This window comes from Phyllostomus discolor, chromosome 14, assembly GCF_004126475.2.
Source record: "Phyllostomus discolor isolate MPI-MPIP mPhyDis1 chromosome 14, mPhyDis1.pri.v3, whole genome shotgun sequence".
In the NCBI taxonomy this organism is placed as follows: domain Eukaryota; kingdom Metazoa; phylum Chordata; class Mammalia; order Chiroptera; family Phyllostomidae; genus Phyllostomus; species Phyllostomus discolor.
In genome coordinates this window covers 25,235,775-25,246,302 of record NC_040916.2, presented here as the reverse complement: position 1 = coordinate 25,246,302, position 10,528 = coordinate 25,235,775, and positions in this window count along the sequence as shown.

Here is a 10,528-nt window from a genome sequence, read left to right as displayed (position 1 = left end):
AGACTGCACTCGGGTTTAGGTCTGCTGGGCCCCGACTCCTGACCTCAGGGAGTCACGTGGGGTCTGCCATGGGACGTGGGCCTTCTGCCCACCACCTTCCCTGTTCCAGGCCGCCAGGTGCCTCGTTGTGCACGGATGTGTCATCCTGTGAAGTCCCCGTCACCCCACCATTACACACACACGACTCGGGTCACAGAGCATCCTCATGGGGCTGTGAGCCCAGCCTGACTCCGGAGACTGTGCTCACTCGGATACCACGTGCTCTTCTGCCTCCCCCTCCTATAATTCTGACGTCTGCTCTTCGAACGAGAAAGTTGATATATTGCATTCTCGTTAGCAGATCTTCTGGAACTCTCATATCCAAGCTTCAGAGTTTGCACGAGGGGAACTGGGCTGGGGGCGGGGGGGAGGCCTGAGGTCAGAATGCCCACCCGAGTCTCCAGGGCCCGCGAGGGTGCCGTCCGAACTGACTCCCGTGTGTGAGGCTCAGCTGCCGTTCCCAGAACCGCACGGGCTGCGCGGTACATCTGAGGCTGGTGTGGCCCGGCCACGGTAATCCGGGAGCGTTCGGGGAGAAGTTGGCTAGGCTTTTGCGTGGTTCCCGGTTAAGCCAGTGATTTTTCTCTTCTGTACACCTCGTGCAACAGTTTCAGATGGTGCAAAGTAAGGAGTAGTGGGGCCCCGGGAGACACAGGCGGGTACGGCGGGAGCTCCAGCACAAGGGCGTCGCCGGGGAGCCCGGCGTCCTGGGCGCGGGGAGCGGGCGGAACACGGGGGAGTTCCCACCGACACGCTCGAAATGGCAGGTGGTTCGCTGAGTTCCGTTCAGACACGTGGGATGTTTCATTAAATGGTAATCTCAGTGAATTGCAGGGTGTGGACAAGTCATGTTTTTTCTCTATTCAAAAATAATTTCAAAGACCTCATCTCATGTATATGGAAGTCACAGTGGAATCGAAAACCAACCTGTAACTAAATGATAGAGAAAGTTCCGCAGAGCAACTGAAGAGTGGGGTCTGCGTGACCCACCAGGGTTTCGGGGAGGGGAAGGACAGCTGTGAGTAGTTACAGCAGACGAAAAGAAGAGCCGAAGATTGCGCAGCAAACAAACATTTTAGAAAAAACATTGGAAACGAATAGAACAGGGTCGACTATAGTAAATCTTTAGTCAGAACAAGGACCACACACCGTGAAGAACGGGCGGGAGGGCAGGGTTCCATCCCCGGTTGAGGCGAGTGTGGGGGCCGAGGGTCAGCGTCTCCGTCCGTCCCCTCTGGAAACGTCTCTGCAAAAATGGGGATGGGGGGGGGGGGTTGGTGTGAGTAAGCACCAGAGAAACAGAGAACAAACGTGGCAGCCGGCAAAGCCCACGGGCTCTTGGAAACCTGTGAAATAGGAACTGCAGCGCAGCGAGCTAAGCAAGCCAGAAAGCAGGCACAGACCGTGCTAGGAATTAAAGGGGGCCCGGGCCAGACCAGCGCAGGGTGGGGAGCAAGTGAAATAACACTATGGATGTCCTACCAACGAATCTGAGAGCTCAGGTGAACTGGAAACACAGTCCGAGGGGTGTAACTCACCAGAGGCGCCTGGAGAGGAAACAGCCATGCCCTCTGTGACAGAAAGGGGAGCCTTAGACGTCCCCAGGACGGGGGGCCCCGTGGGTGGATTCTACTCGACTTCCGGGCAACGGATCGTTCCAGTGTACGCAAGTACGCAACAGGTGGCGTCCACACTGGGTTGACCGAGGAGAGCGAGGGTGATTCAGCCTTAGAAAATCAACGAATGTCACGTGTCACAACAGACCCGAGGGGGGGCAGCGCGTTAGCACCGGGACGGGCGGAGAAAGAGGCACCTGGCAAAACTCAGCACCGTCCGTGACGCGAGGTCCAAGCACGGCAGAACCAGAACCCGCGCTTCCTGGGCCTGATGAAAACATCTAGAAAATTCTACAGCCAGTAGTAGTCTCCATGGGGAAACGGGGGAAGCACTTGCTTCACGATCAGGAACGAGACCCCACATTCCACGACTGCTCTGGCTCAGCGTTGCGCCGGCTGGCGCTCCGGCAAGGGCAGCAGGAGGCGGCGCGAAATAGAAGCCAAGATTCGGGGAGGAGGCGATGGCACGGTCACCGTGCGCAGAAATGGTTGTCTTCGCAAAAGCTAAAGAAAAACCCGGAGAGTCCTATCAATATAAAATAAAATGCATTTCCATATGTTGACAGTTCGTGGTTTAGAAAACAAGTTGTAAAAGAAAAATAGCCCAGCATCTACAGTAGCAAAAACCTTTGAGGTACCTAGGAATAAAACTTACCAAAAAACTTACAAGATCTATATGCAGAACGTTAGAAAACCGTGAAAAACAATGAAGACCTAAAGAAATAGGGATTCCTGTAACATTGTAAAGATTTATTAGAGATTTCAGTTCTCCCTTCACTGATCTGTAGATTGAAGGCAATTTCCGATAAAACCTGAGGGTGTTGCCCTGGCGACCGAGGTGGCTCGGCTGGGAGTCACCCTGCAAAGAGAGAGGTCGCCGGTTCAGTTCCCAGTCGGGGCACATTCCTAGGCTGCAGGTTCGGGGTGTGTACAAGAAGAGGCAACGGATCAACATTTCTCTCCCTCTCTTTCTCCTCCCTTCCCCTCTCTCTAAAAATAAATAAAATCTTCTTGTAAAAATCCGAGTTTCTGTGGGACTTCACCAGCTATTCTGGGAAGAATCAAGGCATAGAAAAGCCAGCACACGCCCCCAGGGGAAGAGTGTGATCGGAGGTGGGGTGGGACCCCCCCCCCACGAGATCTGCAGTGTATTTTAAAGCCTACAGTGGTAGCTAAGATTGCAAGATTCTGAAGTAAGGACAGAGATTAACAGTGGGGCTATCAACTTACAGAACTGTGGTGGGTGACAGGTGACATTTCGGACCAATGGGGCTGTTCAGGGAATCGTGTAGGAACTTACAAATGCACGAAGGGGGGGGGGGGAATTGGCATTGGGCCCCCTCCCCGCCTTATTCACCAAGACCCTCCCCTGGGCTGAAGGACGTAAACGTGCAAAGGAAGCTCTTTCAAGTTTTTAGGAGAAAATGTGTCTCTCTCTGAGTTCATAAGGATTTCGTCAACATTTAGCATGGGAAGAGCTCACTGTCACACTCTGGCCCCGTGTGACCGCATTAACGTCGGAACCCGTGTTCGCTCAAGAGAGAAAAGTGCAGAGAGTGTGCAAAAAGGAGACTCAGGTGGGAAACTGGAAGCCCAGAACCAGGAGGCGGGCGCTTCTGGGAAACGGGAGGGAGAAAGGAGGAATCTCAGGGTCCAATATGACCTTTACGGGAATGCAGCCAGCAAACGTTGATCGAGCAAATGTTGATCGGGGCCTTTTGGGAAGCCAGGCGATCAGCAGTGAAATAAAGTTTCTTGAGCTCCAATTCTCTCGTCACCTTTCTTGACATTCCTACCAGCTGCCGTGGGAAGGGCCGGCGCTGAGGAATTCCCGAGAGGCTCCCGTCCTTGGGAAAAAGGCAGGGGCGTTCCGAGAGCCAGCGAGCAAATTAGGCGTCGCAGCCGCTGCTGAGCCGGCCCCTCCCGTTGTCCCTTTGCGTCAAGGGCAAACACAAAACTCTCAGTCCAGCCGCAGCTGGGTGCCACCCCGGGATTTGTTCGCGGACCTCATCACAGCTGGAGGAATCTAGGAAGCCCAGTTCTTGCTCGGAGCTCACAGGCACAGGGGGCGATGGGAATGAACTTGGCTTTGCAGGAGTGGAGAGGCAGGCCTGCCTGCAGGGCCCAGGGAGCGGCCACCGTTTGTTCTGGAATCGGCTAAAAATGACGGCTGCGTCTGGCCTCCTGCCGCTCTCAGCGGTGCTCAGTGCATCACTGGGCGGAAGCAGGTCACAGTGCGGGGCGGCGGTGGGGGGGGTGGGAGGGTGGGACGAGCACCTAAGAAGCCTTTGACTAGTAGCAGGAGGCCCTTGACTTTGACCACATCCTATCCGTGCCCTTGGGGAACGCTTTCATTTCCAGGCACCTGCTTTTTAACCAGAAAAAGGGAGTGTGTTAGAGGCCGGCGTGCCACCACTGAACACGACCCGAACTCGGAGATTTGCGCACGGCTTCCAGCCCCTGCTGCGAGCCACTGAACACGACCCGAACTCGGAGATTTGTGCACGGCTTCCAGCCCCTGCTGCGAGTTCTCACCACGTGTGTTTCTGTGGCAAAAGGACACTTCGTTTGTAGCCCAGCGTCAGCTTCCCCCCCCCCTGTCAAATGTGTCCATCCTTTTCATCTGCTTGTCCACTCCATCCACGGGTTCATTCCTCCATCACTCCAACACGCAGGAAACACCCGGATGCCGGGCTGTATTCCAGGCGCAGGAGAGAATGCCCTCCCAGCCCTCCCAGGGCAGTGGGCACCCAGGCGGCACCCAGTCGATGCCGGGGGAGTGTCAGATACTCACAGCTCACGGTCAAGAGCAGGGGCCCTGGGGCAGGGCCTCTCTGTTAGACCTGGGCTCCACCACCTACTGGCCACGTGGCCTCGGGAAGATTATTTAACCTGACCGCCCTTCATCTGAGAGGTGATCATGATGCCCTGCAGTCCTTACGAGGATTAGGAGATGCATGCACTTAGAATATTCTGGGCTCCAGGTAAATAAACTCTAGGGAGACACGCTGGCCCTGACCCCCAGCCCCTGGCGGGGAGACCTCCAAACGCTGGGGCGAGATGGCCTCTTCCTGCCGCCTCACTCCAGTGGCAGAGGGTCCCCGGGGCCCAGGACACGGCAGCACCCGGCACCACCGCCTGCTACCCACACCGGTTTCCACGTTCCCCCACCCTGAACACAGGCTCAGGAGCTCCGGCCCCATTGCCAGCCCTCCCCACCCCGTGCCACCCCACCTCTGGGCCGGCAGGCGCCCTGGGGCAGGGGGCAGGGCGGCGGGTCCCCTGTGCACACCGTCCCTTGGGGCTCCACCTTCATGCCCCCAGTCCTTGCCACACTGGCTGCCCCTCTCCCTACCCCCGGCCCCGCAGGTGAGGTGGGCGCCCCTGGCTCCTGGGTGCCCTTAGAACACCATCGGCCCCCCTCCCCGCTCAAAGCCTCAGGTGTGAGTGTCCCGTGGGGAGACCGTGCCACCCACTGCCCTCCCAGAGGACACCCACTCTGTCCTTGGTGACTTTAGCTCTGGACTCGTGGTCACTCTCCCCCATGCCACGTCTGCCACGGCTCCTGGCGACTCCGGTCTCCATGGCGATGGTCCTTTCAAATGCTGGTGTCTCAGTTCTTGGGCTTCCTCGCTGTTTGAGCTGTCCTTCACCCCCTGTGACAGCCCACTCTCCCAGGCGTACCCCGGTTCTTGTTACGACCACAAGCACCCCCCATGCCTTCCATTCAGGCTCCCACGCTCCACTCCCCCCTTGGGGTTTAGACCTCTGCACCCCAAGTTCGGTCATTCCATTTCATCGCGACCCACGACCCGCTGATTCCAGGCCCGCGTCCGTCTCCTGTGGCGCTGTCTTCACTCTGCTCCTAACCAGGTCCCAAGTCCACGATCAAGGGCTGCCCTCACTCCCCCGCCGACATTCTGGCCTCCTTTGCTCATTTCCCGTCTTTGTTCGGACAACCGGATTCTTGCCGGTCCGCATCAGCACCACCGCCCTCTGGCCCCGGGGTCTCAGCGGGGCCCCGGGCAGCACCGGGAGCTGCCATTGTTCCCGCCAGCTGCTCCTCGGCCCCACCGAGCGCCCCTGGGTCTCGGAGCTGGTTCAGAGGGATGGCAGGATGTTTTCGAGTTCGTGGGGGAGACAAGGAGAGAGGGGCGGGGGCAGGAGACGAAAGGACTCCTGGGGGGGCGGGGGAAGGCTGCCCGGGCTGATAGCCAGAGTCACTGTTCCCGAGGGGCCGGACTCAGGCCCGCGGAGTGTGGGCTGCAGCCACCACTGTTTATTTGGGGGTTCTGCCTCTCTCTCTCTCAAAGAAGTTCCCACGTGAAGCGCAGGCCTGAAGGAGGGAGACCTGGCTGGGCTTCCGCCATCGCTTAACCAGCTGCCTGGGGCCTGCACCAGGCCCTTCCGCCTCCGACTGCGGTTTCTTCGCCTGCACGCTGGGGCTGGTGCGGCCCGGCGGCTGGTGGCCGGGCTGTGAGGACTAAATGGACCGCGTCTGCACGGCTTCACCAAGCCGGCACTGCGGATCCCGAGCCCCCGGGGGGGAGGGGGGGGACCTGGACCTCCAGCGCGTGCGTGCAGACCACAGGCTGCTCGGCCAGGAGGCCCCGCGGGCTGTGGTTCACCAGGGCTGACTCGTCTGGGAAGTTGCTCCATTCGGGGTTGATCAGGTTCCTCAAGCCTCTTCCTGGCCGCGGGGCGGGAGGAGGCCTGGGGTCCAGCTCCGGAGCCCCCGCTCGGAGGCAGCTGCGAGTGGCCTCGGCCCTTTCTGCAGGGGAATGAAATAATCGCCGTCGGCACAGGGAGCCCGTCTCCTCCCGGTGGCACCAAGGGACTCTCAGAAGCCTCTCCGTCCCCACTGCCAGGTGGGGGAGGGAGGGACAGGGGCCACCACTGGAGCCCCGGTGTCTCTCTGCAGGAAGTCACTCCGGCCTCCGAGAGGCAGACGCCACTTCCTGCCGCCCGCGCCTCCTGAGCTCTGGCTTCCAACACCTGGAGGTCCCATGCGTCCTGCAGGCTCCCAGCCGGAGAGTCCTGGGGGGCTCCCCGACCTGGCAGGAGGGCGGGGGGAACAGGTGTCTGTCAAGGCCACTGGCAATGCAGGGGGAGGGGTGTGTGTGACCTTCAGGTGGCAGCAGACAGGCTTGTCTGTCTTCACTCAGGGGAAGCAACTGAGGACGGGCTCACTGAGCCGCATCCCGCTAAGACTTCTGACTGTGGAGCGCGTGTGTTGCCCTGATGAGGTAGCTGCGCCTCGTGGTGGCTTGTTGGGTCCAGCCTGCGGCCGCGTGCAAACCAGGAGGGCTGTGAACTCGGGCCAACACAAAATCGTCAATTCACTGAAAGCACCATCAGATGTTTTCGTGGTGACTGTCGCGATGTGTTTAATGTGTGGCCCAGAGACGCCATAAGGCTGGACTCCACTGGTGGAGGGAAGGCCGGGCTCTGGTGCCCCGCGCCCCTCTCCTACCCGCCCCCCGCCTGCGTCTGGCTCCTCTTGCCACAGCCCTGCGTCCTTGCTCCCCTGGGGCTCCCGCTCCGTATTCTATGACTTGACCCCCCCGGACTCGCTGGGTCTCCCCAAATTCTGCACCTGTTGCTACGATTCTTAATCAGCGCTAATCAACTCGATCTTGTTTTCAAAAGGGTTGAGGTGGGTTCCAAAAACACATAAAAGACAAACACTGAACATAGCGGCCCCGCTCCACTTCCTGTGGTCTGCTACCCACAGCCACTGATGTCCAGAAATAATAAAGGGGAAGCCCGGACACGTGGGGACGTCGGGTGTGGCGAGTGGCAGGTGAAATCTCGCGAGCCCTGCATCTGCCCCAGGCGAGACTCCTCCCCCATCCGGCTCCAGCTCCGGACGCCCCGCCCTGTGGTCACCGGAGTGCCTCTGGCACCAGGTGGACAGTGGCCGCGCCGCGTGGCTTGGGCTCCAGTCACCGCAGCCTCATGTCACAGGGGCTGCAAAGCGCTGGAGCGGTGACGCTAGCGGTCCCCGTAAGCCCAGGAGAAGCCTAACGTCATCGGGCCTACGTCACTCAACCTCCTTCATGACGTCACCGGGGCCTTGCGTCATCTCGGAGCGTCGCCAGGAGGCGGTGAGTGCAGCAGTCACGTGTTAGAGAGGCCCTGCCCCTTCGTGTTTGTCCCAGTCTGTGGTTACAGCTCTGTTTTATTATTTTTTTTTTTAATTTTTTTTTTTATAGAGAATTTTTTTTTTAAAGATTTTATTTATTTATTTTTAGGGAGGGAGGGAGGGCAAGGGAGAGAGAGAGAGAGAGAGAGAGAGAGAAAGAGAGAGAGAGAGAGACATCAATGTGCGGTTGCTGGGGGTTATGGCCTGCAACCCAGGAATGTACCCTGGCTGGGAATCGAACCTGGGACACTTTGGTTCCCAGCCCGCAGCTCTGTTTTATTACTGGGTGTCGCTGACCTCCTACAGCGCCTCATGGATCAATTAAACCTTATCACAGGTGTTTGAGTGGGAACCAATGGGTATGCACGGGGTTCGGTACTTCCCGCGGTTGCAGGCATCCGCGGAGGTCTTGGCTTGTATTCCCCGTGAATAAGGGGCGGGTGGGGGGGGCGCAACTGACGGCACTTGCCCTGCCCTGCCCCGGAAGGGTCAGCTGCTCCTTGCGAAAACAGCCGATTCCAAGGCTGGAGTAGAGAACGTGCGGAAAGGAGCCCTCGATACCTTACGCCAGGAAGGGAGGAAGCGTACTCAGAAGTATAGGGACCTGGCAAAGGCCAACGGAGCCGCCCAGACGGGGGCTCCCTCGGCCAAGACGGACACGATTTAAGCGTCCAGATAAATAATGACAACCGTGGATTATCACCCAGGGCGGACGATAGAGACGGGTGAGTCCGTAGAGGTTTAATACATTCATGCATAAATTAACAGCGGGGTGCAGTCCTTCCTGACCGGCGAGAAAAGCCTCTTCGTTAACATGAGTTGAGAATGAATAAAAAATGAAAGCAGATTTTACTGTGATAATTTAAAATAAACTTGTATTTTAACTCCTTCAAAAAAAAAAAAAAGAAAGGGGATGTTTAGCCTCTAAGAACCTCGCGACAAAAGTACCGTATTTTGCTGTGTATAATGCACACCCACGTTTTTGTGCACATTATACACAAGCTTATTATACCCATTACTATACTTATGGTGTGTAATCATTATATCCCCGTATAATGCACATCCTTATTTTCTCCTTGAAAATTTGGGCAAAAAGGTGCACATTATACACGGCAAAATATGCTACTTATGAACGGCAGCGGGAAAGCAAGTGATTTCAGAGGAACGGAGAAGCCTGGTAGAGACCACCTGACCCAGGAATGCACGCGCACAGCACGGGTCATAGGAAGGTGCAAACCCCCCAGCCCCCCGCTGGGACGCAGTGTGGCGTTCTTGACAGAGACGCACGAGCTCCACCAGGGGGCGCCACCAAGCCCAGCTTGAGGGACAGTCTCCAGGGCTCGGGACCCAGAAACGCCAGTGGCGGGGGAACCGAGGGAAGACTGGGAACCGTTCCAACTGCAGGAGACTAAATCCACGTGGCAGCTCCCTGCAAGGAGCACTTCTGAGCTGGGTTCTTTCGCGCTGATGGACATTTGAGGGAAAACCGGGAAAACGGAGGGGGTCCGAGGACGTCGGGCCGACTTCCCGCCCGCCCGTGGGGGGCTGTAGGGCGTCATGTAAGAGAAGAGCCGTGTCACAAGGAGGAAAATGCGCCACAAGGGACGCGGTCACGGTGGCGGGGCGCTCATTGTGTTGACCGTTGGTTCCCGGATGGTTCGGGTTCCGGTTGTGTCGTACATGTGTGTGTTTCGTGAGTTGGAGGTTATTCTCAGAAAAGCAGAAGGGAAAACATCTGGTGGAGAGGAACCGTGGGACCCACCACCTTCCTGCATGTGTGTGGCATGGCCGTGGCATGCCTGCAGGCTGGCCCCACCCCCTGCGAGCACATGCAGACTGTCCCCGCCCCCTGCGACAAGGCTGCGGGCCCAGCCGTCTGTGGATCCAACCCCCCACCCCCCTGTCCTGGAACCGGAAGGACGTTGAATGGTGCTCGTTCTCGGGGGCCCCCAACGTCGGGGGTGCGTGTTTCTGAAACTCCTTTCTCGGGACGTGGGCCGGGTCACCGTGGATGAGCTGGGGGGCTTTTAGAGGGTGGGTGGAGCCTGCCCGCCCCTTTAAGGGGAACAGGAGACCCAGGCCCTGGGGGCTCACAGTTGGTTACAGGTGAGGGCAGGTGTACCTATGACCCTCATCTGACTTCCTGCGCCCCCCCCCCCCCCCCCCCCGCCTGCCAGCCGTCCCCCTGGCTTCCCCGCTTGGCACTGCAGGAGGTTGATCCCTGTGGAGGGCACAGCCGGCCTCTCAGCAGCCGGCTTCTCCCTGGGGTCTGCCCGCGGGAGAGCAGAGAAGGTGGCGTGACAGTGGGCCCCCGCCCACTCCTGCTGTTTGGAGGGGGCATCTCGCCTCCACACACCTCCTCTGCTCTAGCTCCCATCGGTGCTGGGAGGAGCCGCCCCCTGCCCCGCCTTGTCCTGGGGAGGGACGGCTTCCCTAACAAGGAGCCAGCTTCCCCGCGCGGGAGCACACAACCTCCTCTGGCCGGGACAGCCTCCCTACAAAAGCCAGTGTACTGCCCCCCCCCCCCGCGCCCCCCGCCCCCATCCCCTGGCCTGGGGAGGGAGCAGCAGCGCCTTCGGGAGGCAGACGCAGACGCAGGAGGAGGGGTCTCCACCCAGTGGGAACCAGACCCTCGTCGAAAAAGAAAGAATTTCTACTGACCACTTTATTTTTATTATTGACAGCACTTTGAATGAAGCGAAGAGTTGAACAAATATGTAAAAGATAT